This window comes from Oncorhynchus masou, chromosome 24 (assembly GCF_036934945.1).
Source record: "Oncorhynchus masou masou isolate Uvic2021 chromosome 24, UVic_Omas_1.1, whole genome shotgun sequence".
NCBI lineage: Eukaryota > Metazoa > Chordata > Actinopteri > Salmoniformes > Salmonidae > Oncorhynchus > Oncorhynchus masou.
This window is the reverse complement of record NC_088235.1, coordinates 1-25,000: the sequence shown is the minus strand read 5'-3', so window position 1 is coordinate 25,000 and position 25,000 is coordinate 1. Positions and strand designations below refer to the sequence as shown.

Below are 25,000 nucleotides of genomic sequence, written 5' to 3'. Positions count from 1 at the left end.
GTGTAGGGGGACAGGGGACTGACCTGGATAGAGACTGGTGTAGGGGGGACAGGGGACTGACCTGGATAGAGACTGGTGTAGGGGGATGGGGACTGACCTGGATAGAGACTGGTGTAGGGGGACAGGGGACTGACCTGGATAGAGACTGGTGTAGGGGATAGGGGACTGACCTGGATAGAGACTGGTGTAGGGGACAGGGGACTGACCTGGATAGAGACTGGTGTAGGGGGATGGGGGACTGACCTGGATAGAGACTGGTGTAGGGGAACAGGGGACTGACCTGGATAGAGACTGGTGTAGGGGATAGGGGACTGACCTGGATAGAGACTGGTGTAGGGGGATGGGGGACTGACCTGGATAGAGACTGGTGTAGGGGGATAGGGGACTGACCTGGATAGAGACTGGTGTAGGGGATAGGGGACTGACCTGGATAGAGACTGGTGTAGGGGGATAGAGACTGGTGTAGGGGAGGGGACTGACCTGGATAGAGACTGGTGTAGGGGGATAGGGGACTGACCTGGATAGAGACTGGTGTAGGGGACAGGGGACTGACCTGGATAGAGACTGGTGTAGGGGGATAGGGGACTGACCTGGATAGAGACTGGTGTAGGGGGATAGGGGACTGACCTGGATAGAGACTGGTGTAGGGGATAGGGGACTGACCTGGATAGAGACTGGTGTAGGGGGACAGGGGACTGACCTGGATAGAGACTGGTGTAGGGGGATAGGGGACTGACCTGGATAGAGACTGGTGTAGGGGGACAGGGGACTGACCTGGATAGAGACTGGTGTAGGGGGATAGGGGACTGACCTGGATAGAGACTGGTGTAGGGGGACAGGGGACTGACCTGGATAGAGACTGGTGTAGGGGACTGACCTGGATAGAGGGACTGACCTGGATAGAGACTGGTGTAGGGGGGGACTGACCTGGATGGACTGACCTGGATAGAGACTGGTGTAGGGGACAGGGGACTGACCTGGATAGAGACTGGTGTAGGGGACAGGGGACTGACCTGGATAGAGACTGGTGTAGGGGGACAGGGGACTGACCTGGATAGAGACTGGTGTAGGGGGACAGGGGACTGACCTGGATAGAGACTGGTGTAGGGGGACAGGGGACTGACCTGGATAGAGACTGGTGTAGGGGGATAGGGGACTGACCTGGATAGAGACTGGTGTAGGGGGATGACCTGGGAGGGGACTGACCTGGATAGAGACTGGTGTAGGGGGATAGGGGACTGACCTGGATAGAGACTGGTGTAGGGGGATAGGGGACTGACCTGGATAGAGACTGGTGTAGGGGGACAGGGGACTGACCTGGATAGAGACTGGTGTAGGGGGATAGGGGACTGACCTGGATAGAGACTGGTGTAGGGGACAGGGGACTGACCTGGATAGAGACTGGTGTAGGGGGACAGGGGACTGACCTGGATAGAGACTGGTGTAGGGGGATAGGGGACTGACCTGGATAGAGACTGGTGTAGGGGGATAGGGGACTGACCTGGATAGAGACTGGTGTAGGGGGACAGGGGACTGACCTGGATAGAGACTGGTGTAGGGGATAGGGGACTGACCTGGATAGAGACTGGTGTAGGGGGATAGGGGACTGACCTGGATAGAGACTGGTGTAGGGGGATAGGGGACTGACCTGGATAGAGACTGGTGTAGGGGGATAGGGGACTGACCTGGATAGAGACTGGTGTAGGGGACAGGGGACTGACCTGGATAGAGACTGGTGTAGGGGATAGGGGACTGACCTGGATAGAGACTGGTGTAGGGGGACAGGGGACTGACCTGGATAGAGACTGGTGTAGGGGGGGACTGACCTGGATAGAGACTGGTGTACCTGGGATAGAGACTGGTGTAGGGGGATAGGGACTGACCTGGATAGAGACTGGTGTAGGGGGACAGGGGACTGACCTGGATAGAGACTGGTGTAGGGGGACAGGGGACTGACCTGGATAGAGACTGGTGTAGGGGGATAGGGGACTGACCTGGATAGAGACTGGTGTAGGGGATAGGGGACTGACCTGGATAGAGACTGGTGTAGGGGGATAGGGGACTGACCTGGATAGAGACTGGTGTAGGGGGATAGGGGACTGACCTGGATAGAGACTGGTGTAGGGGGATAGGGGACTGACCTGGATAGAGACTGGTGTACAGGGGGACTGGTGTAGGGGACTGACCTGGATAGAGACTGGTGTAGGGGGACAGGGGACTGACCTGGATAGAGACTGGTGTAGGGGGATAGGGGACTGACCTGGATAGAGACTGGTGTAGGGGGACAGGGGACTGACCTGGATAGAGACTGGTGTAGGGGGATAGAGACTGGTGTAGGGGACTGACCTGGATAGAGACTGGTGTAGGGGGACAGGGGACTGACCTGGATAGAGACTGGTGTAGGGGGATAGGGGACTGACCTGGATAGAGACTGGTGTAGGGGGACAGGGGACTGACCTGGATAGAGACTGGTGTAGGGGGATAGGGGACTGACCTGGATAGAGACTGGTGTAGGGGGACAGGGGACTGACCTGGATAGAGACTGGTGTAGGGGGATAGGGGACTGACCTGGATAGAGACTGGTGTAGGGGGATAGGGGACTGACCTGGATAGAGACTGGTGTAGGGGGACAGGGGACTGACCTGGATAGAGACTGGTGTAGGGGGACAGGGGACTGACCTGGATAGAGACTGGTGTAGGGGGACAGGGGACTGACCTGGATAGAGACTGGTGTAGGGGGATAGGGGACTGACCTGGATAGAGACTGGTGTAGGGGGACAGGGGACTGACCTGGATAGAGACTGGTGTAGGGGGATAGGGGACTGACCTGGATAGAGACTGGTGTAGGGGGACAGGGGACTGACCTGGATAGAGACTGGTGTAGGGGGACAGGGGACTGACCTGGATAGAGACTGGTGTAGGGGGACAGGGGACTGACCTGGATAGAGACTGGTGTAGGGGATAGGGGACTGACCTGGATAGAGACTGGTGTAGGGGGACAGGGGACTGACCTGGATAGAGACTGGTGTAGGGGGACAGGGACTGACCTGGATAGAGACTGGTGTAGGGGGACAGGGGACTGACCTGGATAGAGACTGGTGTAGGGGGATAGGGGACTGACCTGGATAGAGACTGGTGTAGGGGGACAGGGGACTGACCTGGATAGAGACTGGTGTAGGGGGACAGGGGACTGACCTGGATAGAGACTGGTGTAGGGGGATAGGGGACTGACCTGGATAGAGACTGGTGTAGGGGGACAGGGGACTGACCTGGATAGAGACTGGTGTAGGGGGACAGGGGACTGACCTGGATAGAGACTGGTGTAGGGGGACAGGGGACTGACCTGGATAGAGACTGGTGTAGGGGGACAGGGGACTGACCTGGATAGAGACTGGTGTAGGGGGACAGGGGACTGACCTGGATAGAGACTGGTGTAGGGGGACAGGGGACTGACCTGGATAGAGACTGGTGTAGGGGACAGGGGACTGACCTGGATAGAGACTGGTGTAGGGGGACAGGGGACTGACCTGGATAGAGACTGGTGTAGGGGGACAGGGGACTGACCTGGATAGAGACTGGTGTAGGGGGATAGGGGACTGACCTGGATAGAGACTGGTGTAGGGGGACAGGGGACTGACCTGGATAGAGACTGGTGTAGGGGGACAGGGGACTGACCTGGATAGAGACTGGTGTAGGGGGACAGGGGACTGACCTGGATAGAGACTGGTGTAGGGGGACAGGGACTGACCTGGATAGAGACTGGTGTAGGGGGACAGGGGACTGACCTGGATAGAGACTGGTGTAGGGGGACAGGGGACTGACCTGGATAGAGACTGGTGTAGGGGGACAGGGACTGACCTGGATAGAGACTGGTGTAGGGGGACAGGGGACTGACCTGGATAGAGACTGGTGTATGGGGACAGGGGACTGACCTGGATAGAGACTGGTGTAGGGGGATAGGGGACTGACCTGGATAGAGACTGGTATAGGGGGACAGGGGACTGACCTGGATAGAGACTGGTGTAGGGGGACAGGGGACTGACCTGGATAGAGACTGGTGTAGGGGGACAGGGGACTGACCTGGATAGAGACTGGTGTAGGGGGACAGGGGACTGACCTGGATAGAGACTGGTGTAGGGGATAGGGGACTGACCTGGATAGAGACTGGTGTAGGGGGACAGGGGACTGACCTGGATAGAGACTGGTGTAGGGGGACAGGGGACTGACCTGGATAGAGACTGGTGTAGGGGGACAGGGGACTGACCTGGATAGAGACTGGTGTATGGGGACAGGGGACTGACCTGGATAGAGACTGGTTTAGGGGACAGGGGACTGACCTGGATAGAGACTGGTGTAGGGGACAGGGGACTGACCTGGATAGAGACTGGTGTAGGGGACAGGGGACTGACCTGGATAGAGACTGGTGTAGGGGATGAGGGGACTGACCTGGATAGAGACTGGTGTGGGGGACAGGGGACTGACCTGGATAGAGACTGGTGTAGGGGGACAGGGGACTGACCTGGATAGAGACTGGTGTAGGGGACAGGGGACTGACCTGGATAGAGACTGGTGTAGGGGAAAGGGGACTGACCTGGATAGAGACTGGTGTAGGGGGATAGGGGACTGACCTGGATAGAGACTGGTGTAGGGGACAGGGGACTGACCTGGATAGAGACTGGTGTAGGGGGACAGGGGACTGACCTGTGATGAGACGTTGATGTCAGGGATAAACCTCTTCATTCAGGCTGACAGCAGCACTGTCCCTCTCAAACGCGTCTCTCAGTTCCTTCTTCACTGCAGCTGAACCACACAGACGGTACAGACCCACCACCTACAGACAGACAGACAGGCAGACAGGCAGACAGACAGACAGACAGACAGACAGACAGACAGGCAGACAGACAGGCAGACAGACAGACAGACAGACAGGCAGGCAGGCAGACAGGCAGACAGACAGGCAGGCAGTCAGACAGACAGACAGACAGACAGGCAGGCAGGCAGGCAGACAGACAGGCAGGCAGGCAGGCAGACAGACAGACAGACAGACAGACAGGCAGGCAGGCAGACAGGCAGGCAGACAGGCAGGCAGGCAGACAGGCAGACAGGCAGGCAGACAGACAGACAGGCAGGCAGACAGGCAGACAGGCAGGCAGACAGGCAGACAGGCAGACAGACAGGCAGACAGGCAGACAGACAGGCAGGCAGACAGGCAGGCAGACAGACAGACAGACAGGCAGGCAGGCAGACAGGCAGGCAGACAGACAGGCAGGCAGACAGACAGACAGACAGGCAGGCAGGCAGACAGACAGACAGACAGACAGACAGGCAGGCAGGCAGGCAGGCAGACAGGCAGGCAGGCAGGCAGGCAGGCAGACAGGCAGGCAGGCAGGCAGACAGGCAGGCAGGCAGGCAGGCAGACAGGCAGGCAGGCAGGCAGGCAGGCAGACAGACAGACAGACAGAACCATTAATAAACCATATATGCACCACGGATCCAATGCCTGGACATGAGACAACCAAAACCATTCAGACACATCAACATTGAAACAGTGATGAGTAGTAGATGAGGGGGGGGATAGAGACTGTTGTAGATGAGAGGTGTTGTAGAGATGAGGGGGGTTGTCCTGTGTATTAAACAGTGTAGATGAGGTGGGGGGTGTTGTCCTGTGTATTAAACAGTGTAGATGAGGTGGGGGTTGTTGTCCTGTATATTAAACAGTGTAGATGAGGGGGGGGGTTGTTGTCCTGTGTATGAAACAGTGTAGATGAGGGGGGTTGTTGTCCTGTGTATGAAACAGTGTAGATGAGGGGGATGTTGTCCTGTGTATTAAACAGTGTAGATGAGGTGGGGGTTGTTGTCCTGTGTATGAAATAGTGTAGATGAGGGGGGTTGTTGTCCTGTGTATGAAACAGTGTAGATGAGGGGGGGTTGTTGTCCTGTGTATTAAACAGTGTAGATGAGGGGGGGGATGTTGTCCTGTGTATTAAACAGTGTAGATGAGGGGGGGGTTGTCCTGTGTATTAAACAGTGTAGATGGGGTGGGGGCTGTTGTCCTGTATATTAAACAGTGTAGATGAGGGGGGTTGTTGTCCTGTATATTAAACAGTGTAGATGAGGGGGGTTGTTGTCCTGTGTATGAAACAGTGTAGATGGGTGGGGGTTGTTGTCCTGTATATTAAACAGTGTAGATGGGGGGTTGTTGTCCTGTATATTAAACAGTGTAGATGAGGTGGGGTTGTTGTCCTGTGTATGAAACAGTGTAGATGAGGGGTTGTTGTCCTGTGTATGAAACAGTGTAGATGAGGTGGGGGGGATGTTGTCCTGTGTATGAAACAGTGTAGATGAGGTGGGGGGGGAACAGGGGTTGTCCTGTATATTAAACTGTGTAGATGGGGTGGGGGACTGACCTGGATGTTGTCTGTGTATGAAACAGTGTAGATGAGGTGGGGGACAGGGTTGTCCTGTGTATGAAACAGTGTAGATGAGGGGGGGTTGTTGTCCTGTGTATAAACAGTGTAGATGAGGTGGGGGGGGGGTTGTCCAGGATAGAGACTATTAAACAGTGTAGATGAGGTGGGGGTTGTTGTCCTGTATATTAAACAGTGTAGATGAGGTGGGGGGGGTTGTTGTCCTGTGTATGAAAGGGGAGTGGATAGATGAGGTGGGGGGGGGGTTGTCCTGTGTATTAAACAGTGTAGATGAGGTGGGGGTTGTTGTCCTGTGTATTAAACAGTGTAGATGAGGTGGGGGGTTGTTGTCCTGTGTATTAAACAGTGTAGATGAGGTGGGGGGTTGTTGTCCTGTGTATTAAACAGTGTGTGAGGGGGACAGGGTTGTCCTGTGTATTAAACAGTGTAGATGAGGGGTTGTTGTCCTGTGTATTAAACAGTGTAGATGAGGTGGGGGTTGTTGTCCTGTGTATTAAACAGTGTAGATGAGGGGGGGTTGTTGTCCTGTGTATTAAACAGTGTAGATGAGGGGGGACAGGGTTGTCCTGGTATTAAACAGTGTAGATGAGGGGGGTTGTCCTGTGTATTAAACAGTGTAGATGAGGGGGGGGACTGTTGTTCTGTGTATGAAACAGTGTAGATGAGGTGGGGGTTGTTGTCCTGGTATTAAACAGTGTAGATGAGGGGGGTTGTTGTCCAGTGTATTAAACAGTGTAGATGAGGGGGGGGGTTGTCCTGGTATTAAACAGTGTAGATGAGGGGGGTTGTTGTCCTGTGTATTAAACAGTGTAGATGAGGGGGGGAGGTTGTTGTCCTGTGTATTAAACAGTGTAGATGAGGGGGACAGGTTGTTGTCCTGTGTATTAAACAGTGTAGATGAGGGGGGTTGTTGTCCTGTGTATTAAACAGTGTAGATGAGGTGGGGTTGTTGTCCCGACAGACATTAAACAGTGTAGATGAGGGTTGTTGTCCTGTGCATTAAACAGTGTAGATGAGGTGGGGGTTGTTGTCCTGTGTATTAAACAGTGTAGATGAGGTGGGGTTGTTGTCCCGTGTATTAAACAGTGTAGATGAGGGGGGTTGTTGTCCTATGTATTAAACAGTGTAGATGAGGTGGGGGTTGTTGTCCTGTGTATTAAACAGTGTAGATGAGGTGGGGGGTTGTTGTCCTGTGTATTAAATCAGTGTAGATGAGGGGGTTGTTGTCCTGTGTATTAAACAGTGTAGATGAGGGGGTTGTTGTCCTGTGTATGAACAGTGTAGATGAGGTGGGGGGTGGGGGGTTGTTGTCCTGTGTATTAAACAGTGTAGATGAGGGGGTTGTTGTCCTGTGTATTAAACAGTGTAGATGAGGGGGGTTGTTGTCCTGTGTATTAAACAGTGTAGATGGGGTGGGGGCTGTTGTCCTGTGTATGAAATAGTGTAGATGAGGTGGGGGCTTGTTGTCCTGTGTATGAAATAGTGTAGATGAGGGGGTTGTTGTCCTGTGTATTAAACAGTGTAGATGAGGGGGGTTGTTGTCCTGTGTATGAAACAGTGTAGATGAGGGGGGGGTTGTTGTCCTGTGTATTAAACAGTGTAGATGAGGTGGGGGGGTTGTTGTCCTGTGTATGAAACAGTGTAGATGAGGGGGTTGTTGTCCTGTGTATTAAACAGTGTAGATGAGGTGGGGGGTTGTTGTCCTGTGTATGAAACAGTGTAGATGAGGGGGGTTGTTGTCCTGTGTATTAAACAGTGTAGATGGGGTGGGGCTGTTGTCCTGTGTATGAAATAGTGTAGATGAGGGGGGGGTTGTTGTCCTGTGTATGAAACAGTGTAGATGAGGGGGGTTGTTGTCCTGTGTATTAAACAGTGTAGATGAGGTGGGGCTGTTGTCCTGTGTATGAAATAGTGTAGATGAGGGGGGGGTTGTTGTCCTGTGTATGAAACAGTGTAGATGAGGGGGGGGGGTTGTTGTCCTGTGTATTAAACAGTGTAGATGAGGGGTTGTTGTCCTGTGTATTAAACAGTGTAGATGAGGGGGGCTGTTGTCCTGTGTATGAAACAGTGTAGATGAGGGGGGTTGTTGTCCTGTATATTAAACAGTGTAGATGAGGGGGGTTGTTGTCCTGTGTATTAAACAGTGTAGATGAGGTGGGGGGTTGTTGTCCTGTGTATGAAACAGTGTAGATGAGGGGGGTTGTTGTCCTGTGTATTAAACAGTGTAGATGAGGGGGCTGTTGTCCTGTGTATTAAACAGTGTAGATGAGGGGGCTGTTGTCCTGTATATTAAACAGTGTAGATGAGGGGGCTGTTGTCCTGTGTATTAAACAGTGTAGATGAGGGGGGCTGTTGTCCTGTGTATTAAACAGTGTAGATGAGGGGGGGCTGTTGTCCTGTATATTAAACAGTGTAGATGAGGGGTTGTTGTCCTGTGTATTAAACAGTGTAGATGAGGTGGGGTTGTTGTCCTGTATATTAAACAGTGTAGATGAGGGGGGTTGTTGTCCTGTGTATTAAACAGTGTAGATGGGGTGGGGGCTGTTGTCCTGTGTATTAAATAGTGTAGATGAGGGGGGGCTGTTGTCCTGTGTATGAAACAGTGTGCTGTAAACTAACTAACCCTCAGTCCTCTCTTCTGGATCTCAGCCACACTCTTCTGTATGAGCAGAGGAACAGGGGCAGCGGTGTTCTCCTTGTCCACCAGGTGGCGCAGCTCCACTCCAAACACCATGGGGGGGTTGAGGTGGCAGGGTCGGGGGTCGGGGGGCTCCCACTGCTCCAGCAGGGTCAGCTTCACGTACAGTAGACCCCTGGGCTCTAATCTAACGCATATCTGCTGAGACCGAGAGGCTGGGGAAGGAGAGGGACACAAGAGATAGCAGAAGGGGAAGGAGAGGGACAGAAGGGGAAGGAGAGGGACACAAGAGATAGCAGAAGGGGAAGGAGAGGGACAGAAGGGGAAGGAGAAGGGACACAAGAGATAGCAGAAGGGGAAGGAGAGGGACAGAGAGGGAAGGAGAGGGACAGAAGGGCAGAAAAGAGAGGGACAGAAGGCAGAAGGGAAGGAGGAGGGACAGAAGGGGAAGGAGAGGGACAGAAGGGCAGAAGGAGGAGGGACAGAAGGGAAGGAGAGGGACAGAAGAAGAGGGAATAGAGATAGGGACAGAAGGGAAGGAGAGGGACAGAGAGATAGCAGAAGGGGAAGCAGAAAGGGAAGGAGGAGGGGACAGAGAGGGGAAGGAGAGGGACAGAAGGGCAGAAGGGAGAGGGACAGAAGGGGAAGGAGGAGGGACAGAAGAGATAGCAGAAGGGGAAGGGAGAAGGGGAGGAGGGACAGGGGGAATGAACAAGGGAAGGACAAAGAGATAGCAGAGGAAGGAGAGGAGGAGGGGGAATGAACAGTTGATTGACAGAGTGATTCCAAAAGAAGATCAGGAACTAAGGTGAGCTAAGATGCCTTCAGACAAAATAAAGTCCACAGGTATGGAAAAACCTTCTGCTGCATCCCTCACAGTGCCAAGCATCAGTGAAGTGGATGGTACAATAACAACAGCGAGACACTTCATCTACTACGTTCATATGAACTTTTAACTCTCTGGTTGCTCCTACCTTTGAACAGAGGGGGTATGGACACAGCCCCCAGACAGCAGACCCTGTTCCTGGTCGCTGCTGTGGAGTCGCTGCCCTTCATGGTGGTAGTCTCAGCCCCGGGGTAAGGGGTGAGCATCACCAGTTTCAGCAGCCTGGCCCTCTCCAGCTCCAGGTTGAAGGTGTGGTTGAGGGGCAGGGAGCCTCCCCTGGAGGTTAGCAGGCCGGTACGGGCCCTGGTTACACCATCCACCTGATGAACACAATGGAAAATAAGCTGCACTGTTTGGTGTTATTCTCAATGATACTAAATACAGTGCAGACAGACAGACAGACAGACAGACAGACAGACAGACAGACAGACAGACAGACAGACAGACAGACAGACAGGCAGGCCAGACAGACAGGTTATTATAAATCACCTGGATGGCACAGAACACCTCCTTACAGGCAGGCAGGCAGGCAGACAGACAGACAGACAGACAGACAGACAGACAGACAGACAGACAGACGGACGGACAGAGAAAGAGACAGACAGACAGACAGACAGACAGACAGACAGACAGACAGACAGACAGACAGACAGACAGACAGACAGAGAGACAGACAGACGGACAGACAGAGAAAGAGACAGACAGACAGACAGACAGACAGACAGACAGACAGACAGACAGAGAGACAGACAGACGGACAGACAGAGAAAGAGACAGACAGACAGACAGACAGACAGACAGACAGACAGACAGACAGACAGACAGGTTATTATAAATCACCTGGATGGCACAGAACACCTCTTACTGGCGTCCTGTTTAGGGGACCTGAGCAGTTTCTCCACCCCAGAAGATGCACCGTGAGCAGGCCGGAGACGCGCTGGGCGCACCGTGGCTGGTCCGACAGGTTGTAGACTCTGGAACGAGCTCAGGTCAGGGTCATGGTCCTCCTCCTGGCTGGAGTGGTGGGTGGAGCGGGGTGGTGGAAGAGGGGGGTTGTGGGCCGAGGAGGGTCCCCCTGGTCCACCCTGTTTGGGCAGCAGCTCAGGTGAGTCTCCGTCGCTCAGGTAGCCCCCCTTACTGGCGGCAGAGGAACGTCCCCTGGAGGAGCGTCGTTGTGGTCTCGCCGGGGCCGAAGTGTCCAGGTGGTACCTGCTGATCACCTCGTTGGACTGCTCCTTACGGACGTTTGGGGGTGATGTCCCCTCTCCACCTCCGTCCCCTCCTCCTCGGCCCGTCCCCTCCTTCCCGTGGCGATGGGAGCGCGAGGAGCGCAGGCTGAGTTTACGGCGGAGTTCGGGGAGTTTCTTCATCTTCATGGAAAGGGATTTCCGGACCATTCCTGGGGATTTGATCCTGTCCATCATGCTGCTGGCCACACCACCTTTCTTCTGGGCCCCGGGGCTGTCTGAGGGGACTGACACACCTCCTCCGGAGCTGGAAACACCCCCTTCTCCACCTGCAACCCCGAAAGACTGCAGTTCCTCACTCTGGATCTGTTGAATCACATCTGAGATGGATGGAGAGAGGAGAGATGATGGAGAGAGGAGAGATGATGGAGAGAGGAGGGGAAAGGAGAGAGGAGAGATGATGGAGAGAGGAGAGATGATGGAGAGAGGAGGGGAAAGGAGAGAGGAGAGATGATGAGAGAGGAGGGGAATGGAGAGAGGAGAGGGATGGAGAGAGGAGGGGAATGGAGAGAGGAGGGGAATGGAGAGAGGAGGGGAATGGAGAGAGGAGAGGGATGGAGAGAGGAAAGGGATGGAGAGAGGAGGGGAATGGAGAGAGGAGAGATGATGAGGGGGGAGAGATGATGGAGAGAGGAGAGATGATGGAGAGAGGAGAGATGATGGAGAGAGGAGGGGGTGACTACAGTAGTATCTGTAGGTGACTACAGTAGTTATCTGTAGGTGACTACAGTAGTAATCTGAAGGTGCCTACAGTAGTTATCTGGATGTGACTACAGTAGTTATCTGTAGGTGACTACAGTAGTTATCTGGATGTGACTACAGTAGTTATCTGTAGGTGACTACAGTAGTTATCTGGATGTGACTACAGTAGTTATCTGTAGGTGACTACAGTAGTTATCTGTAGGTGACTACAGTAGTTATCTGTAGGTGACTACAGTCCCTGTATCATATGAATCATGTAGCTACAGTAGCTTGTTCTACAGTATGTACTTACCTGGGCTGTCTCTGTCTCTGTCTCTCCTACTGCAGGCTGAGCTGTCTAATGTGATGGCTTTGGTCTGCTGGGCGCTGTCTGGGCTGGAGCCACCTGAAGGGCACTGGTTCTGGGTGGCACGACGCTCTAAACGGGAGGCCCCTCCACCTGCAGCGGTGCCAGTCCCTGTGTCAGGGCTCACCACCATCCCTGCCCGTCTCTGGCTCCTCATCTGGGGATCCTCGACGTCTCTGACAGCCCCTCTGTCTCCCTCCTCCTCCAGGGGTTCTCACTGTCTAACCTAACACCCCCTCCCGCTCCTCCTCCTCCTCCTCCTCCACCTCCTCCTCCTCCTCCTCCAACACCTCCTCCTCCTCCACCCCTCCCCTCCTCCTCCTCCTCCCCCTCCTCCTCCTTCTCCTCCACCTCCTCCTCTCCTCCTCCACCCCTCCTCCCTCCTCCTCCTCCTCCACCTCCTCCCCCTCCCTCCTCCTCCTCCACCTCCCCCTCCTCTTAAACGTCCTAAACCTCCGATGCCACGCAACACGTCCTCCTCCTCTGGAATAGGGTTGTACCAAATGTTGTCCCCTTCTGTGCGTTGCCTCAGCTCAGCGAAGCAGTTGGGGAAGCCTAGACGCGAGTAGGACTCGTCGGCAGCCTGGCTCTTTCCTGTGGACAGTACCCAGGCTCAGCTGCTCCTGTCCAGGGTCTGGAGATAGGCCCCTGACCCCGAGGACTTCACCATACAGGAGGAGACACAGATCTCAGCGTAACCTCCTATAGGGTTGGTGAACTCCGGGACTGCGGTGTGGACAGGGGAGGAGGCTCACAGAAGGAGGTGCTACATTGTCCCTGATGCTCCCAGTCTAAATCATCACACCTCCTCCTGTCCAGCCCGGCCTCCACTAACGTCTTCTGGCTCCAGGCCTGTTTGGAGTTTGAGACCTGGGCCTTTCTGAGCTGCTATCCGAGTCACAAGCCCCGTGAGCAGGCTGTGAGGGCCCTCTGTGCCTGGTGTGGAGGCCAGTTTGGCCCACTGCTGTTTCTTGGCCACTGTTATCTGGGTGCGTGGGGTGGTGGTGCTGTCCTCCGTTGGCGGGGTCGGGGGTTCGGCCTCCGCTGTCGTTACCGTTGACAACGATGAGGACGAAGCGCTTTGGATGACATCACTCTTCCGCTGGATGTCTGGAGGGAAACAACACAACTATTATGGTCTGTATTAAAGTCATTATCAGTCAATAAAGACTGTATTATGGTCCTCATCCAGTCCAATATAGACTGTATTATGGTCCTCATCCAGTCCAATAAAGACTGTATTATGGTCCTCATCCAGTCCAGTATAGACTGTATTATGGTCCTCATCCAGTCAATATAGACTGTATTATGGTCCTCATCCAGTCCAATAAAGACTGTATTATGGTCCTCATCCAGTCCAATAAAGACTATTAAGGTCATTATCCAGTCCAATAAAGACTAGTATGGTCATTAACGAGAGGCGTTCTAATGAAAGACGATGAGCATTATCGAGACATTCCTAATGAAACGATGAGCAACGAGAGCGTTCCTAATGAAACGATGGGCAGCGAGTCAATATAGACGTTCCTAATGAAAGCGATGGGCAATATAGACGTTCCTAATGAAAAGCGATGGGCAACAAGAGACGTTACTAATGAAGCGATGGCAACGAGGCGTTCCCTAATGAAACGATGGGCAACGAGAGACGTTCCTAATGAAACGATGGGCAGTCGAAGACGTTCCTCATAATGAAACGATGAGCAACGAGAAAGACGTTCCTAATGAAAGACGATGGCAGCGAGAGACGTTACTAATGAAACGATGGCAGCGAAAGACGTTCCTAATGAAATAGCGATGGGCATCGAGAGTATTATGCGTTCCTAATGAAACGATGGGCAGCGAGAGACGTTCCTAATGAAAGCGATGGGCAATCGAAGACGTTCCTAATGAAAGCGATGGGCGAGAGGTCGTTCCTAATGAAACGATGGGCAACGAGAGCGTTCCTAATGAAAGCGATGGGCAACGAGAGGCGTTACTAATGAAAGCGATGGGCAAGGAGAGCGTTCCTAATGAAGCGATGGGCAACGAGGCGTTCCTAATGAAACGATGGGCAACGAGAGCGTTCCTAATGAAACGATGAGCAACGAGAGGCGTTCCTAATGAAACGATGGGCAACGAGATGTTCTAATGAAAGCGATGGGCAACGAGAGACGTTCCTAATGAAACGATGGGCAACGAGGGAGACGTTCCTAATGAAGCGATGGGCAACGAGAGACTGTCACAAAGGACAGTAAGCATTTCCTTTACCTCTGCTGATTTGTGTGACTGACTTTGTCCCAAGAACAACATTTTTTCCCAAATGTGTTTCTGTCTACAATGAGTCATGAGGAAAAGGAGAGGAGAGGAGAGAGAATAGTCGGAAAATGAAAGAGCATAAACAGCTTGAGAGCGAAGGAAAGGAGTAGGGGGTTAGCTATTTAGTGGTTTGTTAAGTCTCTTTCTCTCTCTCCATAACTCAGTCCCATCTCTCTCTCTCTCTCTCTCCTTCGCTCTTTCTCTCTCTCTCTCCTTTGCTCTCTCTCTCTCTCTCTCTCTCTCCATACCTCAGTCCCATCTCTCTCTCCATACCTCAGTCCCATCTCTCTCTCTCTATCTCTCGCTCCATACCCCAGTCCCATCTCTCTCTCTCTATCTCTCGCTCCATACCCCAGTCCCATCTCTCTCTCTCTATCTCTCGCTCCATACCCCAGTCCCATCTCTATTACACTCTCTCTCTCTCCATACCTCAGTGCCATCTCTCTCTCTCTCTCTCTCTCTCTCTCTCTCCCATACCTCAGTCCCATCTCTCTCTCTCTCTCTCTCTCTCTCTCGCTCCATACCCCAGTCCCATCTCTATCACACTCTCGCTCTCTCTCCATACCTCAGTGCCATCTCTCTCTCTCTCTCTCTCTCTCTCTCTCTCTCTCTCTCCATACCTGTCCCATCTCTCTCCCTCTCTCTCCATACCTGTCCCATCTCTCTCTCTCTCTCCATACCTCAGTCCCATCTCTATCACACTCAATTCAATTCAATTCAAGGGGCTTTATTGGCATGGGAAACATGTGTTAACATTGCCAAAGCAAGTAAGGTATATAATATATAAAGTGAAATAAACAATAAAAATTAACAGTAGACATCACACATACAGAAGTTTCAAAACAATAAAGACATTACAAATGTCATATTATATATATACAGTGTTTTTACAATGTGCAAATGGTAAAGGACACAAGATAAAATAAATAAGCATAGATATCTGTTGTATTTACAATGGTGCGTGTTCTTCACTGGTTGCCCTTTTCTCGTGGCAACAGGTCACAAATCTTGCTGCTCTGATGGCACACTGTGGAATTTCACCCAGTAAATATGGGAGTTTTTCAAAATTGGATTTGTTTCGAATTCTTTGTGGATCTGTGTAATCTGAGGAAATATGTCTCTCTAATATGGTCATACATTGGGCAGGAGGTTAGGAAGTGCAGCTCAGTTTCCACCTCATTTTGTGGGCAGTGAGCACATAGCCTGTCTTCCCTTGAGAGCCATGTCTGCCTACGGCGGCCTTTCTCAATAGCAAGGCTATGCTCGCTGAGTCTGTACATAGTCAAAGCTTTCCTTAATTTTTGGTCAGTCACAGTGGTCAGGTATTCTGCCGCTGTGTACTCTCTGTGTAGGGCCAAATAGCATTCTAGTTGCTCTGTTTTTTGTTAATTCTTTCCAATGTGTCAAGTAATTATCTTTTTGTTTTCTCATGATTTGGTTGGGTCTAATTGTGCTGCTGTCATGGGGATCTGTAGGGTGTGTTTGTGAACAGAGCCCCAGGACCAGCTTGCTTAGGGGACTCTTCTCCAGGTTCATCTCTCTGTAGGTGATGGCTTTGTTGTGGAAGGTTTGGGAATCGCTTCCTTTTAGGTGGTTATAGAATTACACTCTCTCTCTATACCTCAGTCCCATCTCTCTCTCTCTCTCTCTCTCTCTCCCTCTCTCTCCATACCTCAGTCCCATCTCTATCACACTCTCTCTCTCTCCATACCTCAGTCCATCTCTCTCTCTCTCTCTCTCTCTCTCCATACCTCAGTCCCATCTCTCTCTCTCTCTCTCCATACCTCAGTCCCATCTCTCTCTCTCTCTCTCCATACCTCAGTCCCATCTCTCTCTCTCTCTCTCCCATACCTCAGTCCCATCTCTCTCTCTCTCCATACCTCAGTCCCATCTCTCTCTCTCTCTCCCATACCTGCCCCATCTCTCTCTCTCTCTCTCTCTCCATACCTCAGTCCCATCTCTATCACACTCTCTCTCTCTCCATACCTCAGTCCCATCTCTCTCTCTCCATACCTCAGTCCCATCTCTCTCTCTCTCTCTCTCCATACCTCAGTCCCATCTCTCTCTCTCTCTCTCCATACCTCAGTCCCATCTCTCTCTCTCTCTCTCCATACCTCAGTCCCATCTCTATCACACTCTCTCTCTCCATACCTCAGTCCCATCTCTCTCTCTCCATACCTCAGTCCCATCTCTCTCTCTCTCCATACCTCAGTCCCATCTCTCTCTCTCTCTCCATACCTCAGTCCCATCTCTCTCTCTCTCCATGACCTCAGTCCCATCTCTCTCTCTCTCTCTCCATACCTCAGTCCCATCTCTCTCTCTCTCTCCATACCTCAGTCCCATCTCTCTCTCTCTCTCTCCATACCTCAGTCCCATCTCTCTCTCTCTCTCCATACCTCAGTCCCATCTCTCTCTCTCCTCTCATACCTCAGTCCCATCTCTCTCTCTCTCTCTCATACCTCAGTCCCATCTCTCTCTCTCTCCATACCTCAGTCCCATCTCTCTCTCTCTCTCTCTCTCATACCTCAGTCCCATCTCTCTCTCTCTCATACCTAAGTCCCATCTCTCTCTCTCTCTCTCCATACCTCAGTCCCATCTCTCTCTCTCTCCTCCATACCTCAGTCCCATCTCTCTCTCTCTCTCTCCATACCTCAGTCCCATCTCTCTCTCTCTCATACCTCAGTCCCATCTCTCTCTCTCTCTCCCATACCTCAGTCCCATCTCTCTCTCTCTCGCTGACATCCTGCACATCTGGATTCCTCTCTCCCTGTTCCTTTACTCTTCCCTCTCCTTCCTCTCCCCCTCCTCTGCTGCCTCTCTCCCTCCTCTTTTTCCTGTGGCTGTCTTCCTCTCCTTCCTCTCCTCCCCTCCTCTGCTCCCTGTCTTCCTCTCTCCTTCCTCTCCCCTCCTCTTTTCCTGTGGCTGTCTTACAGTGCCTTCATGAATAACCCCACTGTGTCTATAGTCTAATCCATTATATACAGTGCCTTCATGAATAACCCCCACTGTGTCTTTAGTCTAATCCATTATATACAGTGCCTTCATGAATAACCCCACTGTGTCTATAGTCTAATCCATTATATACAGTGCCTTCATGAATAACCCCACTGTGTCTATAGTCTAATCCATTATATACATTTCATGAATAACCCCACTGTGTCTATAGTCTAATCCATTATATACAGTGCCTTCATGAATAACCCCACTGTGTCTATAGTCTAATCCATTATATACAGTGCCTTCATGAATAACCCCACTGTGTCTATAGTCTAATCCATTATATACAGTGCCTTCATGAATAACCCCACTGTGTCTATAGTCTAATCCATTATATACAGTGCCTTCATGAATAACCCCACTGTGTCTATAGTCTAATCCATTATACACAGTGCCTTCATGAATAACCCCACTGTGTCTATAGTCTAATCCATTATATACAGTGCATTCATGAATAACCCCACTGTGTCTATAGTCTAATCCATTATATACAGTGCCTTCATGAATAACCCCACTGTGTATATAGTCTAATCCATTATATACAGTGCCTTCATGAATAACCCACTGTGTCTATAGTCTAATCCATTATATACAGTGCCTTCATGAATAACCCCACTGTGTCTATAGTCTAATCCATTATATACAGTGCCTTCATGAATAACCCCACTGTGTCTATAGTCTAATCCATTATACACATTTCCTTCATGAATAACCCCACTGTGTCTATAGTCTAATCCATTATATACAGTGCATTCATGAATAACCCCACTGTGTCTATAGTCTAATCCATTATATACAGTGCCTTCATGAATAACCCCACTGTGTCTATAGTCTAATCCATTATATACAGTGCCTTCATGAATAACCCCCCCTGTGTCTATAGTCTAATCCATTATATACAGTGCCTTCATGAATAACCCCACTGTGTCTATAGTCTAATCCATTATATACAGTGCCTTCATGAATAACCCCACTGTGTCTATAGTCTAATCCATTATATACAGTGCCTTCATGAATAACCCCACTGTGTCTATAGTCTAATCCATTATATACAGTGCCTTCATGAATAACCCCACTGTGTCTATAGTCTAATCCATTATACACAGTGCCTTCATGAATAACCCCACTGTGTCTATAGTCTAATCCATATATACAGTGCATTCATGAATAACCCCACTGTGTCTATAGTCTAATCCATTATATACAGTGCCTTCATGAATAACCCCACTGTGTCTATAGTCTAATCCATTATATACAGTGCCTTCATGAATAACCCCACTGTGTCTATAGTCTAATCCATTATATACAGTGCCTTCATGAATAACCCCACTGTGTCTATAGTCTAATCCATTATATACAGTGCCTTCATGAATAACCCCACTGTGTATATAGTCTAATCCATTATATACAGTGCCTTCATGAATAACCCCACTGTGTCTATAGTCTAATCCATTATATACAGTGCCTTCATGAATAACCCCACTGTGTCTATAGTCTAATCCATTATATACAGTGCCTTCATTAATAACCCCACTGTGTCTATAGTCTAATCCATTATATACAGTGCCTTCATGAATAACCCCACTGTGTCTATAGTCTAATCCATTATATACAGTGCCTTCATGAATAACCCCACTGTGTATATAGTCTAATCCATTATATACAGTGCATTCATGAATAACCCCACTGTGTCTATAGTCTAATCCATTATATACAGTGCCTTCATGAATAACCCACTGTGTCTATAGTCTAATCCATTATATACAGTGCCTTCATGAATAACCCCACTGTGTCTATAGTCTAATCCATTATATACAGTGCCTTCATGAATAACCCCACTGTGTCTATAGTCTAATCCATTATATACAGTGCCTTCATGAATAACCCCACTGTGTCTATAGTCTAATCCATTATACACATTTCCTTCATGAATAACCCCACTGTGTCTATAGTCTAATCCATTATACACAGTGCCTTCATGAATAACCCCACTGTGTCTATAGTCTAATCCATTATATACAGTGCATTCATGAATAACCCCCACTGTGTCTATAGTCTAATCCATTATATACAGTGCCTTCATGAATAACCCCACTGTGTCTATAGTCTAATCCATTATATACAGTGCCTTCATGAATAACCCCACTGTGTCTATAGTCTAATCCATTATATACAGTGCCTTCATGAATAACCCCACTGTGTATATAGTCTAATCCCATTATATACAGTGCCTTCATGAATAACCCCACTGTGTAATAGGACTAATCCATTATATACAGTGCCTTCATGAATAACCCCACTGTGTCTATAGTCTAATCCATTATATACAGTGCCTTCATGAATAACCCCACTGTGTCTATAGTCTAATCCATTATATACAGTGCCTTCATTAATAACCCCACTGTGTCTATAGTCTAATCCATTATATACAGTGCCTTCATGAATAACCCCACTGTGTCTATAGTCCCAATCCATTATACACAGTGCCTTCATGAATAACCCCACTGTGTCTATAGTCTAATCCATTATATACAGTGCATTCATGAATAACCCCACTGTGTCTATAGTCTAATCCATTATATACAGTGCCTTCATGAATAACCCCACTGTGTCTATAGTCTAATCCATTATATACAGTGCCTTCATGAATAACCCCACTGTGTCTATAGTCTAATCCATTATATACAGTGCCTTCATGAATAACACTGTGTCTATAGTCTAATCCATTATATACAGTGCCTTCATGAATAACCCACTGTGTATATAGTCTAATCCATTATATACAGTGCCTTCATGAATAACCCCACTGTGTCTATAGTCTAATCCATTATATACAGTGCCTTCATGAATAACCCCACTGTGTCTATAGTCTAATCCATTATATACAGTGCCTTCATTAATAACCCCACTGTGTCTATAGTCTAATCCATTATATACAGTGCCTTCATGAATAACCCCACTGTGTCTATAGTCTAATCCATTATATACAGTGCCTTCATGAATAACCCCACGGTGTATATAGTCTAATCCATTATATACAGTGCATTCATGAATAACCCCACTGTGTCTATAGTCTAATCCATTATATACAGTGCCTTCATGAATAACCCCACTGTGTCTATAGTCTAATCCATTATATACAGTGCCTTCATGAATAACCCCACTGTGTCTATAGTCTAATCCATTATATACAGTGCCTTCATGAATAACCCCACTGTGTCTATAGTCTAATCCATTATATACAGTGCCTTCATGAATAACCCCACTGTGTCTATAGTCTAATCCATTATACACATTTCCTTCATGAATAACCCCACTGTGTCTATAGTCTAATCCATTATACACAGTGCCTTCATGAATAACCCCACTGTGTCTATAGTCTAATCCATTATATACAGTGCATTCATGAATAACCCCACTGTGTCTATAGTCTAATCCATTATATACAGTGCCTTCATGAATAACCCCACTGTGTCTATAGTCTAATCCATTATATACAGTGCCTTCATGAATAACCCCACTGTGTCTATAGTCTAATCCATTATATACAGTGCCTTCATGAATAACCCCACTGTGTATATAGTCTAATCCATTATATACAGTGCCTTCATGAATAACCCCACTGTGTCTATAGTCTAATCCATTATATACAGTGCCTTCATGAATAACCCCACTGTGTCTATAGTCTAATCCATTATATACAGTGCCTTCATGAATAACCCCACTGTGTCTATAGTCTAATCCATTATATACAGTGCCTTCATTAATAACCCCACTGTGTCTATAGTCTAATCCATTATATACAGTGCCTTCATGAATAACCCCACTGTGTCTATAGTCTAATCCATTATATACAGTGCCTTCATGAATAACCCCACTGTGTATATAGTCTAATCATTATATACAGTGCATTCATGAATAACCCCACTGTGTCTATAGTCTAATCCATTATATACAGTGCCTTCATGAATAACCCCACTGTGTCTATAGTCTAATCCATTATACACAGTGCCTTCATGAATAACCCCACTGTGTCTATAGTCTAATCCATTATATACAGTGCCTTCATGAATAACCCCACTGTGTCGGTCTATAGTCTGAACAGTGGACCCACCCTGATACTGAACAGTAGACCCACCCTGAACAGTAGACCCACCCTGAACAGTAGACCCACCCTGAACAGTAGACCCACCCTGAACAGTAGACCCACCCTGAACAGTAGACCCACCCTGAACAGTAGACCCACCCTGAACAGTGGACCCACCCTGATCCTGAACAGTAGACCCACCCTGAACAGTAGACCCACCCTGAACAGTAGACCCACCCTGATACTGAACAGTGGACCCACCCTGAACAGTAGACCCACCCTGAACAGTGGACCCACCCTGATACTGAACAGTGGACCCACCCTGAACAGTGGACCCACCCTGATACTGAACAGTAGACCCACCCTGAACAGTAGACCCACCCTGATACTGAACAGTAGACCCACCCTGAATGGACCCACCCTGATACTGAACAGTAGACCCACCCTGAACAGTGGACCCACCCTGATACTGAACAGTAGACCCACCCTGATACTGAACAGTAGACCCACCCTGATACTGAACAGTGAACAGTAGACCCACCTGAACAGTAGACCCACCCTGATACTGAACAGTAGACCCACCCTGATACTGAACAGTAGACCCACCCTGATACTGAACAGTAGACCCACCCTGATACTGAACAGTAGACCCACCCTGATACTGAACAGTAGACCCACCCTGATACTGAACAGTAGACCCACCCTGAACAGTAGACCCACCCTGAACAGTGGACCCACCCTGGAACAGTAGACCCACCCTGAACAGTAGACCCACCCTGATACTGAACAGTAGACCCACCCTGAACAGTAGACCCACCCTGAACAGTAGACCCACCCTGATACTGAACAGTAGACCCACCCTGATACTGAACAGTAGACCCACCCTGATACTGAACAGTAGACCCACGCTGATACTGAACAGTGGACCCACACTGATACTGAACAGTAGACCCACCCTGAACAGTAGACCCACCCTGAACAGTAGACCCACCCTGAACAGTAGACCCACCCTGAACAGTAGACCCACCCTGATACTGAACAGTAGACCCACCCTGAACAGTAGACCCACCCTGAACAGTAGACCCACCCTGAACAGTAGACCCACCCCCTGAACAGTAGACCCACCCTGAACAGTAGACCCACCCTGATACTGAACAGTAGACCCACCCTGAACAGTAGACCCACCCTGATACTGAACAGTAGACCCACCCTGATACTGAACAGTAGACCCACCCTGATACTGAACAGTAGACCCACCTGAACAGTAGACCCACCCTGATACTGAACAGTAGACCCACCCTGAACAGTAGACCCACCCTGATACTGAACAGTAGACCCACCCTGAACAGTAGACCCACCCTGATACTGAACAGTAGACCCACCCTGAACAGTAGACCCACCCTGATACTGAACAGTAGACCCACCCTGAACAGTAGACCCACCCTGATACTGAACAGTAGACCCACCCTGAACCCACCCTGATACTGAACAGTAGACCCACCCTGAACAGTAGACCCACCCTGATACTGAACAGTAGACCCACCCTGATACTGAACAGTAGACCCACCCTGATACTGAACAGTAGACCCACCCTGATACTGAACAGTAGACCCACCCTGAACAGTAGACCCACCCTGATACTGAACAGTGGACCCACCCTGATACTGAACAGTGGACCCACCCTGATACTGAACAGTAGACCCACCCTGATACTGAACAGTAGACCCACCCTGAACAGTGACCCACCCTGATACTGAACAGTAGACCCACCCTGAACAGTAGACCCACCCTGATACTGAACAGTAGACCCACCCTGAACAACAGTAGACCCACCCTGAACAGTAGACCCACCCTGATACTGAACAGTAGACCCACCCTGAACAGTAGACCCACCCTGATACTGAACAGTAGACCCACCCTGATACTGAACAGTAGACCCACCCTGATACTGAACAGTAGACCCACCCTGAACAGTAGACCCACCCTGAACAGTGGACCCACCCTGAACAGTAGACCCACCCTGAACAGTGGACCCACCCTGATACTGAACAGTAGACCCACCCTGAACAGTGACCCACCCTGATACTGAACAGTAGACCCACCCTGAACAGTAGACCCACCCTGATACTGAACAGTAGACCCACCCTGAACAGTAGACCCACCCTGAACAGTGGACCCACCCTGAACAGTAGACCCACCCAGTGATACTGAACAGTAGACCCACCCTGATACTGAACAGTAGACCCACCCTGATACTGAACAGTGGACCCACCCTGAACAGTAGACCCACCCTGATACTGAACAGTAGACCCACCCTGATACTGAACAGTAGACCCACCCTGATACTGAGTAGACCCACCCTGATACTGAACAGTAGACCCACCCTGATACTGAACAGTAGACCCACCTGATACTGAACAGTAGACCCACCCTGATACTGAACAGTAGACCCACCCTGATACTGAACAGTAGACCCACCCTGATACTGAACAGTAGACCCACCCTGATACTGAACAGTAGACCCACCCTGATACTGAACAGTAGACCCACCCTGATACTGATACTGAACAGTAGACCCACCCTGAACAGTAGACCCACCCTGATACTGAACAGTAGACCCACCTGATACAACAGTGGACCCACACCTGAACAGTAGACCCACCCTGATACTGAACAGTAGACCCACCTGAACAGTAGACCCACCCTGAACAGTAGACCCACCTGAACAGTAGACCCACCCTGATACTGAACAGTAGACCCACCCTGATAGACTGAACAGTAGACCCACCTGAACAGTAGACCCACCCTGAACAGTAGACCCACCCTGAACAGTAGACCCACCCTGATACTGAACAGTAGACCCACCCTGAACAGTAGACCCACCCTGAACTGAACAGTAGACCCACCCTGAACAGTAGACCCACCCTGAACAGTAGACCCACCTGAACAGTAGACCCACCTGATACTGAACAGTAGACCCACCCTGAACAGTAGACCCACCCTGATACTGAACAGTAGACCCACCCTGAACAGTAGACCCACCCAGTGAACAGTAGACCCACCCTGATACTGAACAGTAGACCCACCCTGAACAGTAGACCCACCCTGAACAGTAGACCCACCCTGAACAGTAGACCCACCCTGATACTGAACAGTGGACCTATGACCCACCCACCCTGATACTGAACAGTAGACCCACCCTGAACAGTAGCCACCTGAACAGTGGACCCACCCTGAACAGTAGACCCACCCTGAACAGTAGACCCACCCTGAACAGTTGGACCCACCCTGAACAGTGGACCCACCCTGAACAGTAGACCCACCCTGAACCCTGAGTGGACCTATGGGACCCTGAGGTGGGCCCACCCTGATAC

The 25,000-nt window shown here is 50.1% G+C and overlaps 1 pseudogene; it reads right to left on the bottom strand.

Annotated features, from left to right (window-relative positions):
- The window catches only part of LOC135513343 (rho GTPase-activating protein SYDE1-like), a 36,930-nt pseudogene extending 23,573 nt beyond the window's left edge, over window positions 1–13,357 (bottom strand).
- Between the last annotated feature and the right edge of the window lie 11,643 nt (window positions 13,358–25,000).